The sequence below is a fragment of the Phasianus colchicus genome, chromosome 3 (assembly GCF_987193195.1).
Source record: "Phasianus colchicus chromosome 3, bPhaCol1.hap1.1, whole genome shotgun sequence".
Taxonomy (NCBI): Eukaryota; Metazoa; Chordata; class Aves; order Galliformes; family Phasianidae; genus Phasianus; species Phasianus colchicus.
The window spans coordinates 24,794,466-24,817,470 of record NC_143438.1 but is presented as its reverse complement, the minus strand read 5'-3'; the positions used below and the strand labels follow the sequence as shown (position 1 = coordinate 24,817,470).

At 37.4% G+C, this 23,005-nt stretch overlaps 1 protein-coding gene across 14 annotated transcripts in view; it reads right to left on the bottom strand.

Moving 5' to 3' along the window:
- Nucleotides 1-23,005, bottom strand: part of CTNND2 (catenin delta 2) — a 622,619-nt gene that overhangs the window by 42,874 nt on the left and 556,740 nt on the right. The gene's annotated exons all lie outside the window — the stretch shown is intronic.

The window sequence follows — 23,005 nt, the reverse complement described above, 5'->3', positions numbered from 1 at the left end:
GCACAGCCAACAAAAGCAAAGTTACAGCTCTATCAGCCAAACACAACTGAAAACAACAACCAAAAGCCTTGAGTTTTGCATTACTGCGTGTTACATATCCAGGCTATTTGGATTCAGAATTCATCTTTTGACACTAAGAATGTCTTCTGAAACCTGACTTAAATGTGTAATGGACAGTAGCCTTGTAATGTCAGCCAAGTTCTGTATAGCCCTACCAGTAGGAGGGCTGCGATTTTCAACTTGTAGCTCAAGAGGCCTCCCTGAGCTGAGAACTCGTGAGGGCCCTGGGAAGAGAGGAGTATGTGTGTAAGAACGGTAGTAAAAATAAATGACACAGTTAGTTTTTGTCAGAGTTCATCTAGAACTGCTTTGATCTACAAGTGGATTGATTTTTTATTTGACCAACATTACATATCATAAGACTCAAAACTGATTTGATACTGTTGAAAGGGATTTACATAATATCATTAAACCACCAGCTTGACAAGGGGGAAAAAAACACCACGTACTTGTTCAATTTGACTTGTAAAGGAAGGAAGATGTTAAATATTCATAATTTAGGGACACTGGCACAGGAAAGAAATTGTCTTATTTGTGTTTGGAGCAGTATTTATTTGACCCTACAAACTTTTATGTTCTTTTCCTAAGATAAAACTTCCATCACTGTTCTATATGGATAGCAGGATTCCTCTAGCTGCATGCACAGAGATATAAGATGATAATGTTTGCTTTCTAAATGCATCAGCAATACAAATCTAATATCTTTCCTTTGCATGATAAGGTCTCACTAGCGCCTTTGTACATGTTTCTATTCCTTAATTTGGGAAATTTTCTGCTTTTCATAGGGTCAAACTGAGAGCTGTCCTAAGAAAAATTTTGTTTCCACAGCAAATCAGTAGAGCTAACTATTCTTCTGGTAGATTTAACAGGAGCAAGATTATTGCAGAAAAGGTTCCACTTCTGGAAGCACTCCCCTAATGGTGCCCTGAGATAAATTCACTGCTGATGTAACCCCAAGGACTTCATTTCCATTTTCACTCATCTCTGAAAAATGTCTTTGACACATTGGCACAGCTTTGATACAGTTGTGGCACGGTTGCTGGTTTGAAAGCACACGAGTAGGAAAATTAATATATTGGAAACATGAGAAACCTCAAACAGATATGAATTCAAACTAAGATCCTTGTCCTAGAGGTAGAGCTTGCTCTAATGTATGTAATACATCATGATTTTTTCTCCTTCAGAGTTACTCACGAATTCACATCTTGTATCTAGATAATAAAAGTTAGCAAAATAATACCACATTACACTGGAATGTTACAGATACCCTATCCCAGAACCACTGGTACTGGTATGTTACAGTACATGTGAATTTTGTGCTATTGGTTATTAATGCGCGCACTATTTAAATTTCCAATGCTTTTTTTTTTTTTTTTTTTTTAAATCATCTATGTCTGTTTTTAAGACTATTCAGCCTCAGTATTTCACAGCTTTTATGGAAAGACTACTGGGAGACCTTTTATTATTACTTTCAAACAATATTTAATGTATGTGCCCAAACAGTCTATTTATTTCATATGGAACAAATTTTGATAATGAGTCCATGTATTTCACTGACAACCTAATAAATTGGAATGTATCCATCACATGACAGCAGGGGCAGAAACACCTCCACAGTATTTGAGAAATAGTTGATTTGTGTACAGTGCTTCTCTTGTCAGAGACTGTAGTTTTAAGGTGTAATTGCTAGTGGCATCCAGCACTGGTGTAGTGTCTAAAAGCCCCCTGCATTCAATCATAGAATGGAATCATAGAATGGCCTGGGTTGAAAAGGACCACAGTGATCATCTAGTTTCAACCCCCTGCTATGTGCAGGGTCGCCAACCAGCAGACCAGGCTGCCCAGAGCCACATCCAGCCTGGCCTTGAATGCCTCCAGGGATGGGGCATCCACAACCTCCTTGGGCAACCTGTTCCAGTGCGTCACTCCATCCTGAACACTGAAAATCAGGAATAGAGTGAGATGCAAGAGAGTAGGTGTAAGGAGGCACAGAGAGCCCACAAAGAAATGCTATGCTCAGTACAATATGTAGCAAACTCTGGACTCAGACTGCCTAGAGAGAAAAGGATTCCACAGGCATTAGAGCACTAATGAATAACATGTCACTTAAGAGGGCAGTTTTCATAGGCAGATCATCTTCTGCCTGTGAAACATCTAGGGAAAAAACAACCAAAACTTCTAAAGGCAAACTAAGTTAAGAGATCAGAAATGCTGGCAGAGTAGGTTCTAGGGCCAAAAGCTTAGATTTTTTTTGTGGGTCAGAAGTGGAAGCAAGTCCTGGAAGTTGAAGGGTAATGGCAGAACTGTCAGGCCATCAGCGAAGGTAGCAGACCAAAAGAGATGAAATTACATTTTTGATAGCAAGGAAGACCGCAGTACTGAAACTGGGAGAGATTTGTATGCATAAGTATATGGCTGCTGCTCAGACTGGGGAGACATTATGAAAGGTGTGGGTAGTTAAAGAACAAGAAATAATTCACCTGATGAGGCAATAAGGGGTTATAAAGGAGGACCCCTGTTTCAGAAGGTAGAGAAAGTGCAAAAAGGCATAAGCATCATTAGCCATTCCAAAATGAATGAATGATGTGACTGATTACAGAAGCATGGCTTTCTGCAGCAATCATTAACCTACAACTTTACTACCTACCCCTTTCCATAATATCCAGTTTCTAGCATCACTAACTGCAGTAAATGCTGCATGGGAAAGAACTATTCAACACAACAGTTTGCATACAGCAGCTCTCTTTCCCTTGTCTGGTGACTTCTGGTTTAACATAACTAAGCTTTTGACAGAGAAGATTTATGCAACTCAAAGGCAGTACCTACTGACCAACCTACATGGCCTGACCAGTAGTAGGTGATGGTCTGTGATGTTGCTCATCACAATACAACAATCTCTTGTTCCTACAACCACTGGGCACAAAGTATTGGATGGAAAAAGTCCTGAGAAGTGGGACTGAAAAGCATTCATTCAAAAAGCATGGGCACCATCACTTCTAGCAAGAGTCAGAGAACTGAAGCTCCTGGATTTAGGCACAAAAGCTAAAGCCATTTCTCAGCAAAATGAAGGCAAATCATGAGTCCACATACACGGGGCTAATGTGATTTCAGATACCCCTAGATATCTGAGATGTCTGCACAGAGTCAGTAGTGCTACTGAAAGAATTAGTACCTTCTGGAAGGTTGGCTAGAGACCAGGTAGGATACCCTATACTATCGACCTTAATGTTTAACACTTATCTCTAGGTGCCTGAATCTTGCTTGCTCCTAATGTCCTTCCATGTTATGTCGGGGATGTGCAAAAACATCTGTAATTTCTGGCACTTCAGAGCAAATGCATATCAAGGGATATGACTACTTAATGCAAACTGACTATAGTACTGCAATTATTCTCTATTAAGAATATTATTTCTGTTCCATTGTTCCTATAGGAATGAGTGATAATCAGTCACTTAGATTAGTCTGAGTGAGCAGTGGGCCACAGCTACTACTTTAACTGCTCCACATTCAGTCTGGCCTGCTAATTAACTTGGGATAATGGGTGTTTTGAGCCATAGAACAATGCTGAATTTTACCTCCTTGAACGTTTATCTGAACTTACTTGAAAACTCTGAAAATAAATTATTTTGAAGACAGAAAACATAAAACTGCTACACACACATGCTCCTGTGCCACCAAGAATCCAGGTGCACTTTGTTCACAACTGCTGAGATAGAACAAAGTATCATGTGGAGTTCTCAGATCCTCTCTTCCCCTCAGAAGCACAATATGTGCTTTTCACTCTTCCACCACTTTTGATGACAGGCAGCAAGATTTCAAGACATAAGATTGGTATTCAGTATGGCCCACAACAAAGAGGAACAATACTCTCCCTGATGCATTGTATGCGATGTACCATTCATTGGTTTTCTTTTTTTAGTATCTTTTCATCAGGAATACATTCAGCCATAGGTAGTACAGCATATAAAGCCCTACAGGGAGTAGAACATTAATCTTTGATAGTTTCAGGCAAGAAACCTTCAAACTGTCACAGAGCGATGAAAGTATGTGAACCACCAATATCTGTATTGGCAACATCAGCTGAAATTTGCTTGTAAAGGAATTAAATATCTAAAAGAGTAACTAGTATAGAAGCTTTTATCTTTTTAAAGAGATTAGAAATGCAGGTTCTAACTTTTCCAAGAGAAAGAGATGGCATGAGAACTAAGAAAGACAAAGGCCACTGTCTTAACAAGGATGGAAGACTAATATGTACAGAAGCCAGTAGCAATGGAAAAAGTCAAAAGAGAAGCGTTATCGTAATTTCATCTTGAACATGCCATGGGAAATCACAATAGGGTGAAATGCAATCACAGCTTTTCAACAAATTGCTTTCTCAGATCCATGATCTGTGATAGATTTGCTTTCACATAGCAGCATTTTATCTGGCTACCTTTCTCCTTCAGTTTCTCTTCTTCTAGGAACCTAACTTTTTGATTTCATGTATTTTCTGCTTCCCTCTAGCTTATCATTCTTGCTTTCAGCTCACCTTCTCAGGGCTGCCTCTTCTCCTCTCTATTATGACAGGTGTTTTTCTTACTTGAACTGTACCCCCTCAGCACTTTGGTTCTTAACCACTAAGCTTTCCTGTTCCTTTGCTGTCTCTTGCACATTTGATACTTCAATGTACATCTGCATCCTCCATCTGCCAGGCTTTACCTTTCTCTCCTCAGATCGGCTTAACTACCTCTAGGTCGATGCTCAGTTAGATCCTATTTTTTTTTCATGCCCTTTCATGCCCAAGATCCTCTCCAGACTCCTGCTCTTTGATGTTCTGAACTAAAGAAAATTTTAGGTAGCTTTAGAAGCATAGATTTTAGACTTGAAAATAATGGTGTGTTTAAAGGCTATTGCTCTTGTACTGTTTTGTCCTTCTTGTACATCACAAATCCATGTTTGACAGCTATCCTTTAATCTATTCTTGCTCCTAATATTGATTTTACTCTTCTGTCAATGGAAGATCTTCATATTCTCCATTTCTCCTACACAGTAAGACAGCAGATCTGCAGGTCTTTCATTGGAATTTGTCTTGAGATCTGGAGATTAAAGAATTTCTAGTGCTCTTTAGCAAGCCAGAAATCAACCGCTAATTCATACAGTATACCTGATCCACTATATTCTTTAAAGGCTAGATCTGTGTCTACACTGTGCATATAGAAACACTTCAGCTTGCTCCAATAGAGCTAATGCCAGAAGTAGAGAACAGTCATTAGATTTCTACCTCTTTTATCCAAGTTAACAGCACTCAAATACCATCCTTCTGGTGGGATACAGGCTGTCACAGAAAAGTGGATTTCTGGAGAAGCTATATCACCTTTGTGGGAGTAGATATTGGAGCAGAACAGAGAGAACTGTAACAAAAATGGATTTATGAGTCCCTTGTTCAAAGAGATTTTCTATTCCTTAACTGCATCTCTCACCCAGCATAATGAATGCTTTCTATTTTGAATATTAATCCATATAACAGTGAAGTAGTCTCCACTCTCTTGTGCTAGAGAGGTCACTCAGTTAGCAAACAAACCCATGTACTCGGGCAGCTCAGCACAGGGTTCACTCTCTGACTTGCACCCTGGTTTCAGAAGACACATTTGGGAGTATTTGCAGGGTAATGTTTTGACTGTCTCATCCATACAGAGACTACAAAAATGAGTCAGTCCCATTCAGTTTAGCTTGACCTATGTAATTATGTGCTGACCTGGTACATCAAACAACTACTGGGTCCAAAGGAAGAGAAAAATTTTTACCAAGGAGTTTGTTTGTCTGCCTTCAGTAGCAGAGGAAGCAGCACTTTTTAAAGTAAACTGTTACAAACCTATAGACTTAGGATTTGCATGGCAGCTTTGGCCACCTTCCTTACAGTCTTAGCTTTACAAGTTCACTGGGAACAGAAGTGACAGAACCAGATTTCATTGTTCCCAATAACAATCCAAGGAATTTCACCTCCTATGTTTGGCTTTTATATCCAGAATAGATGGAGTCCGTGTGGACAAGCACTCAAGTTAATCTTCTAAAATTCCTTTTGTTCACACCTAGTCAGGCATGCAAACTGGAAAAGGCAAAGAAAGGAGTTGTTTGCCACCCTTTTGACCTAAGTCACGCAAACATAAATAATTAATCAGCTCTTTAAAGCACCAACAGATTTCTTTCTCCTGTTTAGACTGCACTGTCATCTTTTCATCTTTCTACTGCACAACTTAAAAAAGATCTGCAAATGGAAGTGATTCCTCAGTTAATTCCTGCAGGCTAAGTTTTCTGATTACTTGAGCTCATTTTAGCCCCTTGCTATCCTCTTCCCTGCTCCCTGCTGAGAATACAGCTTTTGGAAGGTTGAACTTAGAAAAAATGTAGTCGTTTAATTAATGTTATGTTTAATTAGTCTTTCTAAAGTGCTTTGAAGAAGAAAAGTGCCATGTGAGTGTTGAGTGGAATTTCAGTTTTATCTGTATTACTTTGTGAGATAGGATAATATTTTGTTAATAGTCTGTTTCAAGGGACTTTAAGTTAGGTCATAATGAAGAAATAAGAATGTAATCTATTTTTGGAAAAATAAGTTTAGACTTCAAGATCTATGTCCTGATACAACTCTCAACTGAAATTAATGAGCCTGTCTACCAATGTCAGAAGTTATTAAATTGGATTCATAAAAAAGTAGCTCTTCTACTTCAGTATTCAAAACAGAAGAAGACTGTAACAGGAGACTGATGTAACCAAGATGAATTCTACCTAGGGAATTTATTCTGCTTCAAATGTCTCCACAATAGCAACACTTATTCATTTGCTATTATTTTTTCCTCTTCTCCACTTGTTCTAGGATATTAGCTGGAATTCATGAATTCATCTGTCTCATCATATCTGAAAGACAGATTACTTTTCCATGCCTTCACATGCAGTTACAACGATATCACAGTGACATGCACTAAAATTCTGCTGTTAATAGATGTATATTAAAATATTAAGAGAAATAAAAGCAAACCTCATGATACATTGTTATTAAAAATTAAATAAAATGTATAGATTAATACATGTTAGCTCAGCAAATAATATTTTGTAAAGTGATAGTGTATTTTGAAAACAATTATTCTAACAAATACCAAAATCATTCCAGGTCATACTGCAATGTCCATATATTCCTTAATTACTGTAACGTTCAAACATTTCTTAAGTAATCACAGTGAAAATTCCACGTGGAGCAGTTATGATAATTAATCCATGTATGGTGCTGAAATAACAATGCCAAGAATACATATCAATATCCATTTAAGCCTGGCCAGTGTCATTAAGTTATTGCTCTTCCAATTTGAGTTACAGTTGCTCACCTTCCTTTGAATAACACAGATTCATTTGAAAACCCTGAAAAAGTGTTCTCAGGACTCGGTCCTCGCTGAATTCCATTCTCTGACCTCCATGAGGATACAAGTGCCCACAGGGCAAGAGCCAGAGAGGCCATAGGTTAGATTTGAGTGTTCTTAGAGATTAAGTTGTATGGTGATCAGCTGAAGGCAAAGCCTACAATCACTTAGATGCTTTAAATTATTTTATCCCCAACCATGACTAATCTCTGCTAGTTCAAAGAAAGGGAGGCAACTGGGCAAGTCTGCCAGAAGTAGCTGTCTCCTCTCTCCAGAGCTGGAGAAAAGAACATGTCAGAGACCAGAGGGCTTCCTGGCTCCACATGCCTTATCCTAAAACGCTCAGGATCTGAAAGATCAGGAGGCAATCAGAGTGGAAGTTTTCCCTCTACTCAGCATTCTCACCATTTCAATGACAAATGGCTGAATGTAAACTACACTCCCCATTGCAGGGGAAGGATGGGAATTCATCCTTGAGGAGACAGAAAAGTCTAGACCATAACAACAAATAGAAAAACGCAGCAGAAAAATAAATGTCAAACAGAGCAGGTGAGAGGTGAGATACAGTGCAGACCTCCTAACCATAGGAGATTGAGGGGGCAGCATTCCCAAAGGTAAAGTATTTCTTGATGGACTGCTCCATTACAAATGATGAATTAAAATTGCATAATATAATGTTCCCTCTGTGAGAGCAACACTCCAGTAGTGTCACCTTCAAAAATTCTGCACACAAATATATGACTTTGCATATACTCATGCTAATCATATGCATTTTCTTCTAATTAAAATTAGCACTCTGATTATTTGCTAGAATAATTCTGACTTACGAAACACAAATAATGTTTAAAACATATCACTTTAAGAGCACCCTGAGTAGCACACAATCTAAGAAATCCTGGAACCTTTCTCCTAAGAGGAGTTAGTCATAAGGCAATTTATTTTTATATCAAACAGTAAGTGACTCTGAATGCCACCATTACACAATCTTTTAGTACACAGAGTTGAATTATTGCCTCATACTACAAAATGTGCAACTTGAACCAGAACCTTTTTTCTCCTGCTGAAGATTTCTCAAGATTTTGAGCAAGAAATTCATACCCTGTATCTCAAACAAAATTGAAGAACAGCCATAAGCATAATTAAACAACTAAGTTCCTCATGTTGAAAAAAAGCAGACTACCCCTGCTCCTGTTTCCCAAGGAGCTAAGTCTATAAAACAGAGGCACAGCCACGCATGAACTAGGTGCTTAGCTCAGCCATAATTGATAGTGGACATGGATACTTCTGGTAAAAAAATGAAAAAGCTCCACACAATTCATTTCTGTACAAACCACAGAATCACAGAACATTTAAAGGTTGGCAGGCTCTGTGGAGGCTGTCCAGTCTAAATTCTCTACCCAAGCTGAGACTCCTCAGCATAGCTAAGTTGGTATTTTCTCGTATTCAGATGGAATTTCCTGTATTTCAAGCTGTACTCATGACCAATTATTCTGCCACTGGGCATCACAAAAAAGAGCCTGTCTTTGCCCAAATTACACTCTCCCATCAGATGTACACTGATCAGATCCCTCTCCACCTCTTCTTTTCCATCCCAGCACTCAGCCTTTCCTCTCTTCTCATAGGAGAGAGAATCCTCCTTAATCATCTTTGTGGCCCTTAGCTGGACTTTCTCCAGTATGTCCATGTCTCCCTTGCACTGGGGAGCCGAGACCTAGACCCAGCACTACAGGTGTGGCATCAGCAGCACTGAGTAGAAGGGAAGGATCAGTTCCCTCAGTCTTCTGGTAACACTGCTCCTAATGTAGCCCAGGAGGCTACTGGCCCTTTTTATTAGTGGTGATCATGGCTGGCTCATGGATTTCTTTAGAGTTTTCTTGGCAACTGAAAGAATGGCAATGTATTCACAAAAGTGATTGTATAATGATGCTTGTTAGGCCCTTATTGTAAATCTGGCCACTAACCTCAAGGCTAACTCCTAACCCTACCAGTACTTCAATCCCAAATTCTATTCCCTCATCTCAGTAACACAAAGCTTAAATCCAAACCTATGACAAAAATACAATAACAAGTAATTTGGTAACAGGAGAAAATCAATTGCCAAAAGACATATTTGTAAGTGTCAAAAAGTAAATCATACTTTTTTTTTTTTTTGCATGATCTTGCTCTCATAAAGCTGAGCAGAAGTAGCGAGGTTAGGCTTCATCTATCAATGTCTCAAGAAAACATCAGTCTTCAGTGAAAAAATTGAAGAATTTTCTCCCACTAGCCATGGTATTTCTGTGGCACAAGCTGGTTTTTAGTTTGACTTATCAGAAACACCCAATAAAAATCTTGGGTATGAATTATATCAGCTGAAGGACAGTGACAGGTCTGATGCAATGCTCTAGTAAATGCCATTGATCTTCCCTTTCTACTGTATTTAAATGGCATTAAGTAGTATCATTAAAAAATCAGTGACTTATAAATATCACAGCCTTACTGTTGTAAAAAGTTCTACTCAAAAATGAAAGCTTTATTAAAAAAACAGTGAGAAAGTTATAATTAACATAATGTATGTCCATACCCATGGCAAAAATACTATCAGTATTTTAGTGAAAGAGTAAAAGCAATACCATGCAGCTACATATTCCTTTAAATATGAGCTCCTTATCAAATATCATCAGCAATAAAAATGCTGTATGAAATTCACAGCAGTAAAACTGTGCTGAAAAGATTACGTTTTAAAATCATTAATATAAAACACATTCTTACCAATTACATTGGATATTTTTTTGCTTCCAGATTTACTGATGCACATATTCCTATCTTTGAAAACGTCTGAAATACATCCTCAGTACATATTTATTTCAAATATTAAAAGTAAACATCCCTGAGATTATCTTGGAACCTGGCCCACTTCTGAGCTATGAAATCCGCTTCTGAAAACAAACTGAAGTAGATAAATCTGTCATTTATGTTCAAGTTTTCTTTGTCCTGGAATTATCTTTTCTTTCAGAGATGGAGTCAAATAATGCTCTTCTTGTAATTCATGAAAGTATTTGGTTTAAATACTCAAACACATGAACAAATGTTTATATTACTATCAAGTAGAACTCACGATTATGTCTAGAAACAAAATAATTGAACTTGGAAAGGACACTTGGAGACTGTATAGTCCTGCTCAAACTCTCAGGTGCACCATGGGAGAATCAGATTGAATGTTAGGATAAATTTCTTCTCAGAAAGAGTGGTGAGGCACTGGAACAGACTGCCCAGGGAGATGGTGGAGTCACTATCCCTAGAGGTATTCAAGAAGCATTTAGATATTGTACTGAGGGACATGGTTTAGCAGGGAAATATTGGTGGAAGGTGGATGGTTGGACTGGATGATCTTGGAGCTCTTTTCCAACCTTGGTGATACTATGCAGTTCCATATAATACTGTTTCAAGAGTTTCTTCTTCCTTTTAATATATATTTGTAAACCACTGATACTTACACCTTTAAAAATGTAAATACAGCAGAAAAATACAGTATATTCGTGCACTTTGTAGGTAAGAGGTAATATCCTCTTGGCCTCATGGAGGATAGCTTGTGCATTCACTTGTGTTAACATCAGTAGAGCTTACATGAGCATTTTCACATGACATTTTAATAAGACAGCTCAAAGCAGTAATTACTGCAAATGGGATGAAAAATGTTTGGATTCCACTACTCAGAACAGTTAACCGTTGTTAAAGAAGTTGTTAAAGAATTACATATCAAATTAATTCTGTCAAAAAGGCATGAAATAAGCTCTGTAGAAAATCTCTGAACCAGGTCTATACTTATCCAACATCACAGTCAATAGTATGGCTGGTGAAAGAGAGGACAGGGGCTGGAAAAATGTTTGAGTTCATTATCTTAATTCAGAAAGACTGAATTCACTAAAAGTCAATATAGAATTTCATATACAGGTAGGAGATAATAATCTGCAGTAATACAAAACAAGGAATAATCTATTGTCTAATAAATCTGCAGGAAAGGGTCAAGTTGTCTAAGAAGATGACAAGATAGGCAAGAGTTTCAAGATGGGTTGCTGTGAAAAAAAGTCAGCTATACAGGAGTGTACTAACAGCTACTGTTGTCAGCACAAACAGATAACATTTTCCCATATGCAAAGCCTATGGAGGAGCACCACAGCCAGTCTGAATGTGAATTTCTAGAAAGATATGGACAAATATGATTAAGTACAAAGGAAAGCAAGGAGAACAGCTAGGAATAAACTGAATTAACTGCTAGCATCTTAGCTTTTTTGGTATATACAGCTACTCTAACTCTACCTCTTCAATTGTAAATAATGTATTTTAAGTTGCATCATTTTTACTCACTCTACATAAATGAATGACACAGTGACAGAATATGGAAGAGAAGGCTTCCATTGGAGGCTGCAGATCATCAAGAAAAGATAGAAAAAACAGAGTCCCCAAATTCATGGCCCCATGGTGTGCTCAGGGTGGGGTCTTCAAATGGCCTACTTTCAAAATTTGAACAAAGAAAATCACGCATCGTGTCCAAAATAAAAAAGATTTAAAATAAATGGGTCAGCTGTAGTTTCTGAATTTACACTTGCAAGATTCCCTTTCTGGCTTTTAAATATATTTCCTAGATGAAGTAGCCTCTTATCTCCAGTAGATGGAGTCCTGAGAGGAATCCAAAGTAAGCAGACGTTCTTAGGTAGCAGATGAGCAGAAAGAGAAGCAGCAGAAAAGACATAAAATAACACATGGCCACAGGATCAAGGGAGAAAGAAGAATTTGGGTTAGAGCAGAAATAAGGAGCAAAACGTGGGGACTGACATGAAAACATTAGCTGGTGAGAGTAGGTAGGGAGTGTTCAAGGAGAAAACTGAGCAGTTATTTGAAAGCCAAGTAAATGAGTGGAATATATTAGTTGGAATGTTACACAACGTGATCTTGGAAAAGGAATAAAGCACATAACTTACAGGTACTTGGAAGACAGGAAAACAAGAAGTCCAACAATAAAAAACAGAGATAAGAGACATAGCAGATTCAGCAATCTGAGTCAGCCAATCCACATCTCTGAATCTCAGTTATGCCTCTATTTTCAAACCTTGCAGTTCATTTGATCCCTAACCTTCTTTCTGTGCCCTCTGTGTTATCACAGAATATCCTGAGTTGGAAGAGACCCATAAGGATTATTGAGTTTGATCCCTGGCTTCACAGAGAACCATCCAAAAATCAGAGCTTATGTCTGAGAATGTTGCCCAGATGCTTCTTGAACTTTGGCAAGCTCATTGCTGTGACCACTGCCTTGGGAAGCCTGTTCCAGTGCCCAGCCACCTTTTGGTGGAGAATCTTTTCCTGATATCCAACCTGTGTTGTCTGCTCCTTCAGGATCAGGAGAAGCATAAGAACATACATCTTACCTCTTTCCACCACTCTTCATTATCCAGGGAATGCTATTTTCTTTTTGCTCATGGCCTTCAGTGACTGGGCCATGCTGGCTTCTAGGTCATTTACTGCCCTTGTCAGATGTAGTAAGCGCCTGTGACTCACCTACATTGCAAGAGTTATGCATGCTTGGAAAGGCCAGTAGTTAAAGCACTGCCCTTTACAGCATGATTGGTGTGTGAGCAGCTCCCCTCGGATGATTTCCCCTGCGCTCTCTCAACAATCTAATCTAGTCTGTATCCCAGACTTGAACTAAGGAACACTCCACGTTGCTTGTGTTGTCATGGTTTACAGATTAGTACAGCTGTCTGCAAGTACTCTGTCAGCACGTAGCAATGACTTGCATTTTAGAATGCTTTTTAGCTGATGCTCTCTAAGCACTTTTTGTACATTAACTGTCCCTGACAATGACAAAGACGTGATTATTCATCTGCACTTAGGGAAACAAAGGTAACTGGCCAATGACCATCTCAAGAAGCAATCTAAGACTTAATGGTTCTCCTGCTCAGAAATAGCTAAACAAACACAGAACAAATTAATTCCTCCAATTAACAGATGTGATTTTCTAATGTTTACCTTCAAAGCCATTTAATTATCTTAGTTTGTTTACTTCAGTGGCAACTCTTGAACAAATCTCTAGCCACAGGGCTTCTAATTGCAGTCTTATTAATACTGTCAGGGTAATAGCTATTGATTTTTATGTTTTAAAGTACATTTTAGAATAAATAAGAGTGAATAGAGACAACATTTGATTTCTGTAAGAATGTGGAAAGGGTTACAACTAAGGTAATCTCTGACACTTGATCAATTTTTGCTGTGTTTGAAGCTTTAACTAAAGGTGTAGCTCTTTTTTCTCTCTCTTTTTCATAACTTTGCCTCAGCTTTGAAGTTTCTGTAAGCTCAGGGCAGCTTATCAGAAAAGTCCCTGAGAATGAAAGATGCTTAAATAGGGCTCCAACTGAATGAGATGAATTTCAGTCTTCCTACAAAGAGGCTGAGCTTTTCAGCATAAGGCACATACTTATTCAATCCCAAAGCAGAAGAATGGATTTAACTGCATTGGATAATGCACAAAAATCCATCCTTAGAACCCTTGTATCAAAGGCTCTGCTGACGCTGTACTCCCTATCTCAGATTGTTAGTGGCTCACAAGAGAGGAGACATGCCCTTTTCTTTGGGGCTTGATTTAGACGTTGCAGTACAGTGCTGTACAACAGAGGATAACACCTTTAACTCCTGAAGATTTAATACCTACATATGGAAAATATACATGCAGTCTTGCCAACGTATCTGATATCTTTGTATTCCAAAGCAGTCTCTTTTTGTCTGGCTGAGGAATACTGATTATCTGTTTTCATAAAAACACGAACGAATTACGAAAGCATTATTTTTTCCAGTAACATAATGGTTTACACTGGTGCAGTAAGACTGTGGTAGGATTCAGTGTTTGCATTCTAATAAAAATAGAGCAACCAGCAGGGAGTGGGCAGACATCCAGCATGCAAATGTGAAAATGTATCAGATTATGACCCCCATTTTGAGCCTACCAAGCAGTACTGGGCCAAAACAAGAGTTTTCCACCTCTCCTGTCAGCTGCTCATGTGATTTTTTTTTTTTGACTTTGTTCTGTTTCAGAAGAGTTTGTCTATAGAAGAAAGGTAATTTTTTCCTCACTCAGCTCATTCTCATCAGTGAGTCAGGTAGTGCTGATTCACATAAGTAACTTGAGCATAGATATGATGTGCTAACAAGAGGCTGGAGGGAGACTAGGAGCAAGGTATCTTCTGCCATGGACTGCCTCAGGGAGAGTAACCAAATAAGAGAACTGTAGTTTCCTAAACATGCTAATTTAAATCAACTGAGAACCTGTAATTTTAGAATGACAACAAATTCTATTATTAAAAATGAATTCTTGCATACAACAGTTTAGTATGAATTTATTTCTTCTAAATAGAAGATCTTTTCAAGGGAATAAAATGACTTATGTGGCATCCAACCCCATTTTTTCAAAACTGACCAGGTATCCCTTTAAAATAGACTGCTTAGACCCTATGGCATGATGAAAATAGATACTAACTTCTTAATTCATCACCAAGCACTTAAAAAATCCACACAGATGTTATCACTATGTTAATAACAAGCTGTAGTTTCACTTTCCCTGCTCTCAACTCACTGATTTACAGTACACCTTTACACTGTTATGATAAATAGCACCTTTCAGGCCTACTCACTCCTCATTAATAATGCTGCTTTGTTACTGTGCGATGAATCCTGTTTCTCATGAATGATGGAAAAATTCCTTTTAGTTTCTATGAGAAGATTAAGCTGACAGCTACAAGACTTTATTGCTGTTGCATTTATGTGCCATAATACATTTTTTAAACAAACAGAATGCCTTTCTATATGCACGTGTACCCCCTGACACATTGTCCCTTTCTCTTTAGTGTAGGTAAATCTACATATAAACACATGCAAACATGTATATAAGAGAATGTATACAGAATATAAGTAACAAGTTAAAGATATCTATGTCAATTTAAAACGGGGATAATTTTACAGATGATATACAGTGCTGAAGTTGAAGAACGTTAAAATAGAGAGAAGAGAAAGGAAATGCCTTTGGACATAACTGTGATCAGACTGCTTTATAGCCACCAATTTTCGCACCTATCTGCAACAATTTAAAATTCATGTTGTTACTGCAGAACTTAATTACGTATGAGATCAAGTCAGAGTCTAAAGGTGATTACTAAGAATAATTTAATAACAGGCATCATTATTGAACACTAGGGAAACTATAGTTATTTCTATGGATTTTAAAATAACCAATTCCAAAGACAAAGACATTCCAGCATATTTCCCTTCTAAAACCAGTAAGTACCATCCTTCACTAAAACCTCAACATTGTGAACTATTACTGTAGTTCCATGTCATGTAAAGGAAGCCAACTCCTGTGTCTAAGTGCATTTAATGACAATGATTCTTTTATAGCCTTGATTGCACAATGCAAATAAGACAAACTGATGCTGGTCCTCATATGCTGAAATTAATACATCAGCCTACTCACTATAGCATCCTTATAGACAAAGTGGTGAGACTTTAATCAGATAAGTGGATCATATCATGAACGGAAAATTGGCTTAACTACTGGTCTCAAGAGGTAGTGACCAAAAATGTAAAATCCAATTGGCAAGTGGTTATTGGTAGTGTCCCACAGGTGTTGATAATGGGGGAAATACTGTTTAACACCCTCATTAACAACCTGACTGATAGAATAGAAAGCATTCTCAGAATCACTGTGGACAATATATTTGGAGGACCAGACAATATACTGGAATAAACGCTGGAGGCCAGGGCTGCTACTCAGATGAACTACTGCACAACTGCACAGGAATCTCCATGTTCTACAAAGCCATATGTAAAGCCCAGTACTTGGGCTGAAATAATCACATGGAACAGTACTGGTTGGAGAACAGCTAGTTAAAAAAGCAGATTTTCAAAAGAAATCCAGAACCTAGGGCTGCCAGTGGACAAGTTGAACAGGAGTTCACAATACACCCTGGCAGTAAAGACTGACCACGTGCCAGGCTGAATCAGGTGAAATATAGCCATAACTATGATTTCTCCATCTACATTATGTGTACACATTCAGTTTTGGTCTCCCTAATCAGGAAAAACACTACAACACTGAAGCAAATCCAGTGGAACACATGGCATACAAGAACTGCATTTGCTGGAATTTAATTTTAAGGAAATATCTTATTGTCTGGAAATACTTAATAGGATAGTGCAGAGAAGGTGGAGTCAGACTTACCTTGTAGGTTTACAATTCTTTCAACCAAAATAATGACAGTACTTTATAATACTTTCCTTAATAACAGAGCAGAATTTGCTTACACAAATAATTTCACTTGGTATCCACACAAATTTCTTAATATATTTAACCCAGACTGTTATCACTTACTTAGCAGGTAAGGCTGCCTTTAAAGGTGACTAAAATTTGAATTTCACTGCTGATGATTTCCTTACACATTCATTAGGGTTTATTAAAAAAACAGCAATGAAGTAGATTTTATCTCCATTTCTCTCTACAGAGCAGAGCTCAGCATTCTACTGAAAATACTCAACAATCTCTTTGGAGATAGTTCTGTGCTAAGTTGGTTCAAAGCCTTCAATCTACAGTACTAGAGACTTACAAAACCCATAATATGCCTTAATTAAAGTTGCCACTATCATCTAGTTAAGCTGTCATGTTGCAATACTGCAGATGACTCTCGAGACTTTGGCATTTAAAATATAAATGCAGGCATTTTCTAGGTGTTTTCTTACATTTTATTCTACAGTGAGGAAAAGCTAGCCTGCAGCTGGGTCACAGTACTGTGAAACGCCTTGATCTTATTATATGGAGAAGAAACACTGTACATTTATTTTACTACAGCTTTATAATGAATACTCCATCTCTGTTAGTGATGTTCTCTGCTACAGCAGACTTGAGACTGTATTCAGTTATCTCTGATGCTTTGAGTGGCAATAGAAAGTTGTAGTGCTTTTTCACTAATTGCTCTTGCCAATTCTAGTAAGCTAATTGAAGGGCAGCAAGACAGCTTAACAAAAGAACTTCGTAAGATTCTATCTGCTAATCTTTAGTCTCCCAAAAGATAACCACCAAGTCTCTGGCTGACTACTCAGGTTGTCACCACAGGACCAGCTCCACTCTAAGATGCGATACTTCAGGTGACAAAGGTCATGAGGATGAACACCTAAGCGGAAACTTTTTTTTGTTTACATCAGAAGCTTACCTGACTAGCTTAACTGCCAGATTTTTAGATGATTCATGGTTGAGAGAAATCCCTCAAAATCCATACTGACTCAGATGTAAAGACGACTTGATCTTGAATTTGATCTTAAAAATGATATTTCAGTTACTAACCCTGTTTTTCTCCCTAAATCTCTTTACTTGAGAATGTTATTTAATTAGAAATGAAGGATGAAAGAAATCTTTCCTAACTTCTGTAACTAACAGATCTGATTGTCAGAAACACAGCTGAGATAAACCAGAGCAAAAGGCAATGCACAAGTGGCTGAAGGTACCTGAAAAGCCAAAATTGCTTTGACACAAAGCTTTCATACTGTAATTGAAGAATATTCAGCATTTAAACTTCCATCAGTTTAAATTATCAGCTAAATTATATATACAACATCAGAAACCAGGGAGTCTGGACTTTGTATGTATTTACCATCTTAATTAACATCTTTCTTGTCACTTACACAAAGTAAAGAGCATGAGCTATTACATTCCATTTCATAAATCAACTTCTTGATAACCACCTCTTCTAATTCAGGTATTTCTTGAATATGTGTTTTGCACAACTCACCTATTAAACACAGAAATCAAAGTGCAATAAAATTGATACAAATTGAACAAATATATATGCTGCAATTTGATTAGAAGAATTTGAAGAAAGAATGCCTATGACTTGAGATTAACGTCTTCTGGCTTTTTAAGGATTGTGAATTTCTGTCTATTTAACAATTCAGTAACTAAATCACATTATAAAATGATTAAAAATTCAATAAAGAAGCAGTGCCTCTCAGGTCCTTGCAGATCTATTTGTGACAAATTCAGAAGTGCTCACATTGAAAAAGGAGAGTAAAGTGTTTACACGCTCTAAGTGGGATGAAAATTGCATACTTGATTTAATCATCTCCCAATCCATCATTGTGCTCCCCAATAACATACATTACTAATACTCAGAATTTGTTATAGCTTTTGTTCTTGTTAAAAAAATTTTAAAAAGTTAAAAATAAACACGATCTGCACTTGGATTTGTTAGAGATACTGAAACAAAGTTATGGTATTAAAACATGGCCATGTGTTACGAGAGGAGAAACCCATGTCACTGTTTATGCTCCAGAACATACTGCTGTTAGAATACGGTTGTTTTTGACATGTTTTCTGCCTGCCTGCTGAAAGCAAATCTTTCCAGATGTGAATCAATATCACAGTTTGAAATAACAAATCTGACCCTGCTTTGAGTACAAAGCTGGGCAAGATGACCTCCTGAGGTTCCTTGTAACCTGAATTATGCAGCGAGTCTAACAATGTTTTACCATCTTTCAGAATTCGACATCGTGATTCTACTTAGTGGGGAAATATTGGTGGTAGGCAGATGATTGGACTGAATGATCTTGAGGTCTTTTCCAACCCTGGTGATTCTATGATCCTATGATTCATTACAGTTGTGAATACCTGACAGACATTCCAAACTCTCTCATGTTTAGCAATAAAACTTTGAAACAAACACCAGCTACTTCAAACATTCAAATATGTGTATATGTTGCCCATGAGATGCTAACATACACATTCAGTGTCAATTTATGCATTCCCTAACTTTTTCTCTCTCAGCAGTGGCTAGGCAGTAATACAGTTTGAGATCCACTTTATCATGTTATTTAAACCACTTTCTGGTTGTTTCTCTGTCAGCTATAAGGGAGTCTAATATTTAGACACCTAGCAAGATTAAGCAGACTATAACAAGCTGAGCAACAATTCAATGGATATGTTATCTCAAAACTATGTTTCCAGCATATGAGCAGTGAATTGAGAATGATTCATTCCTGACACCTTGAAGCAGAAATAGTTATTCAAAAATACCCCCACTTTACAGACCCTGTTTCAGGGCTTGCTTCAAAACGTTGTGAAAACCTGAAATTTTAACCTTTAACTTCACTTATTTGAATCATGCTTTTGAAGCAATATCCACAAAAAGGATGCCGTAAGTACTGCAGCACTTGAATTTGTCCCCTCTCTGCCTTAAATCTAGAGCCCTGAACAGACACGTGGCTTCTCTACGTATTGTAAGCAAAGAGTTACGTAAGGATGCATCTTATGCACGTGTCAATAAGTCAATGAAAATCATTATTGCAACTGTCCTATTTTTTCAAGGATGAGTGGCAAAAATACCTCCAGTCTCCAAAAGCATATTTTGCTTAACCACAAAAATACATCCCAAGTGGCCATAGAAAACATGTGAGTGGTGCTCTTGAAATAGTGCTGCAGTGTTTCTCTCAACCACCAATGGCTCAGAATAACATTAGAAACCACTGTAAGGATGAGAGGAAACTGACAGAAAGACCTGAAGCACAACACTTTGTATTGACAGTGCTCAACAAGCAATAGCAGCTGTCAACTGTTTTCAAGGCCCAGCTCAACATCCCTCAGCTGTGGCACTGCCAGAAAGACAACAACATTGATAGATCTTCCCATGGGTGTTCTTTTGGGAAATGATAGAGAGGGAGTACTATTTCGTAAAGACAAAGGTCCTCCAAAGCGAGCAGAAAATGAATACAATTTGAGTGTCACCTGGAACATAACTGGGCAGTTATGTCCAAGGATAGAGAATCAAGTGCTGTATTACCAAGTGTCAATACAAAAAAAACCAGGCCAATTTTACTATGTCTTTGTCTCGGTGGGGTCTAATTTCAGCGAGGAAAAAGATGAATTTTCCCACTACCTCAGCCTCCAACTACACAGGGCATGATGAAGGTCATATTAAGGACAAGGAGCACACCCTAAATGATACCCAGGAAGAACTCACTGAAGAAAATGTTATATGGTGATTGGTCAGAAAATCTTTAAGAAGAGCCTGGTACCAAACTTTATCAGTGTAAACACGCTTGACAGATCTGTGACAAAACCAAAATAGATCAGCAAATTTGACAAAGTCTAGAAAGAAATTTCTGGTCATTTCAAAATGAAAGTCTTTTCATTTGCTTTGTGGTTTGCTACAGGTGAGTCTGGACTTTAGCAAGCTTTCTGCTATATTTGCCAGATGCCACAACGCTGATTCATGGGCTGCTTGGCAACAGCAGCAAAGAAATCTCTCATTCTGTGGTGCATTCCAGTAAAAATTTGTCAGCTGGGAATGGGAGAACAGCATCACTGAAAAACTGCAAAATGAATCTCCAAGATGCATTTAAAAAAATGCAGTTTTACTTATGCAATCTTTACTACGTATACAGATGGACAATTCACCTTTAAGAAAAGTTATCTGAAGGGGAAAAGGCCAATTTGTGAGGCAGTTTTTCATTGCAAGAATATGACAAACTGAAACTTCAAAGAGGCAAGATAAACAGGATGCTGACTGTACTTAGACACGTAATGAACACCAACAAGCCCCTTTTGAGTCCTCTTAGAAGATCTCTCAGAACATGTTGAATTTTAATATTCATAAAAATAAACGGTCTATGACAAGTTGAAATCCTTGACAACTGCAGATGTTCATAATTTATGAAAATGAGATCTATGATGTGACCTACTAGCTATGAAAAATTCACAAGAGAAATAATGACCATTATTACTCTTTCTTCAAAGTTCAATGACATAAGACAAAGAAATGAGCATATAAAGATCACAGCTGAAATGGTTCAGGAATTATGGTCAAAACTTCCCTATCATATTGGCATGTCTGTACCTTGCTTTGGAATTATAAATTACAACTTCCCAGAATTATTCCACAAATAATTTAAATTTAAGCAGCACTGCTCGTTACCAGCTGACAGATAAATAAATCTATTGCCAACAGAATCTTCCCACCTTTTCAGAATTCATCTTTGTTTATATCACACATTCTCTGATAATAACATAAAACATTAAGATTTGGAGGCTATGCAATCTTATCCCATAATTTGACAAACATTTTGTATGACATATCACATTAAAAGACAGTTCTACTTTTTGCATGCATAGCCTTACATTCCTATTAAAATTTGCATAGCTGAGAAGGAAATAAAACTTTCAATTAAAAGGATTAAGATGCTGAATGACAAAGACTGTAACATGCCAAAGACTGAAAGTGAAGTTTGGATCATGAGATAAAATGAAAAGATAATCAGTTATTCATCCATCAGATGGCCTGATACACTTGCTTCAGCAGCAATTTCTACTTTAAGATTCCTAGAAAACAACGGAAAAAATTCACTAAGAACACATGTGTAGCATCCTGAAGCAACTTCCTAAAGACTGAACATAATACAGCAAACTTGAATTTCATGTCAATTTTGCCAACTATCACGTGAGCAAAAGCTGAATGATTAGGTTGGTCTTGCATGCAAAGCATCAACTTGAGTTCAGTTTCTGGGTACCCCAGCAGGTTTATACTACTCACCAATCTCTACCTCTGTTTGCTTTACCACATTTTGTCAGTGAAGTTCTCACTATTTTGTACAAGAAGTGAGGGGAGTGATTGCCTTGCTTTAATGAGCTACAGAGCACTGCTCTTACGAAGCACTGAATACAAATAATAAAACATTATGATGATCAAAGTATTTATCTGTGGAATTCTGTAATTAAGGGCAAAGTATTACAGTATGCAGTAATGATAACAAATTAACTACCTAGCACAAATGAGGAACAGTGTGCACTGAAGGTACAGAGGAAGTATAAATAATTTTTGTCTTGATTGTTAAATTCAAAACAAAGAAGCAGATATTTTTTCAAAGATAAAACATGAAAAGTTTCAATGACTCACAGCATTTTTATGAATTATAGCTAAAAAAAGCAAAACAAATTAAAAAACCACCATAAAACAAAAAAAATACAACAGAAAAACGAAAAAGTTTGCTTACCATACCATTAGAATTCAGAAAGAACAACGATTTAGGTAACACTATTTTCTTCCTCATCTGCACATATTTGAAAATTAATTATCTCCAAGCTCTGCTGCTGGAGCTACTAATATGTCCAGTAAATTCCCGAGACCATCTTTTAAGTCTATGACTTGACACTTCATGATCTCTAATATCACTTTTAATAGAGAACCTGAGGATCAGAGGTGGCTGCTCTGACATATCCTTGATCTGGAAGACGCAAGTGCTACTGTCAGCCTATGAATGAAGCACTAAAGTAGAACAAAACCATCACTTTTCTTCTGGAGATTACAGTATGACAAATCATAAAATGCTGCATGATGTTTAATTAATTTAACAGTTCCTTGCAATATAGTACTAAGCCGTCACATAAAATGTGAATAAAAGCCGTTAGAGAAAGAATTAAAGAAATTATGTTAGAAATGTGAGAATAATTGCTTTCATTGTGCTTATTCTGCTGCAAGCAAGAAGAAAACCAA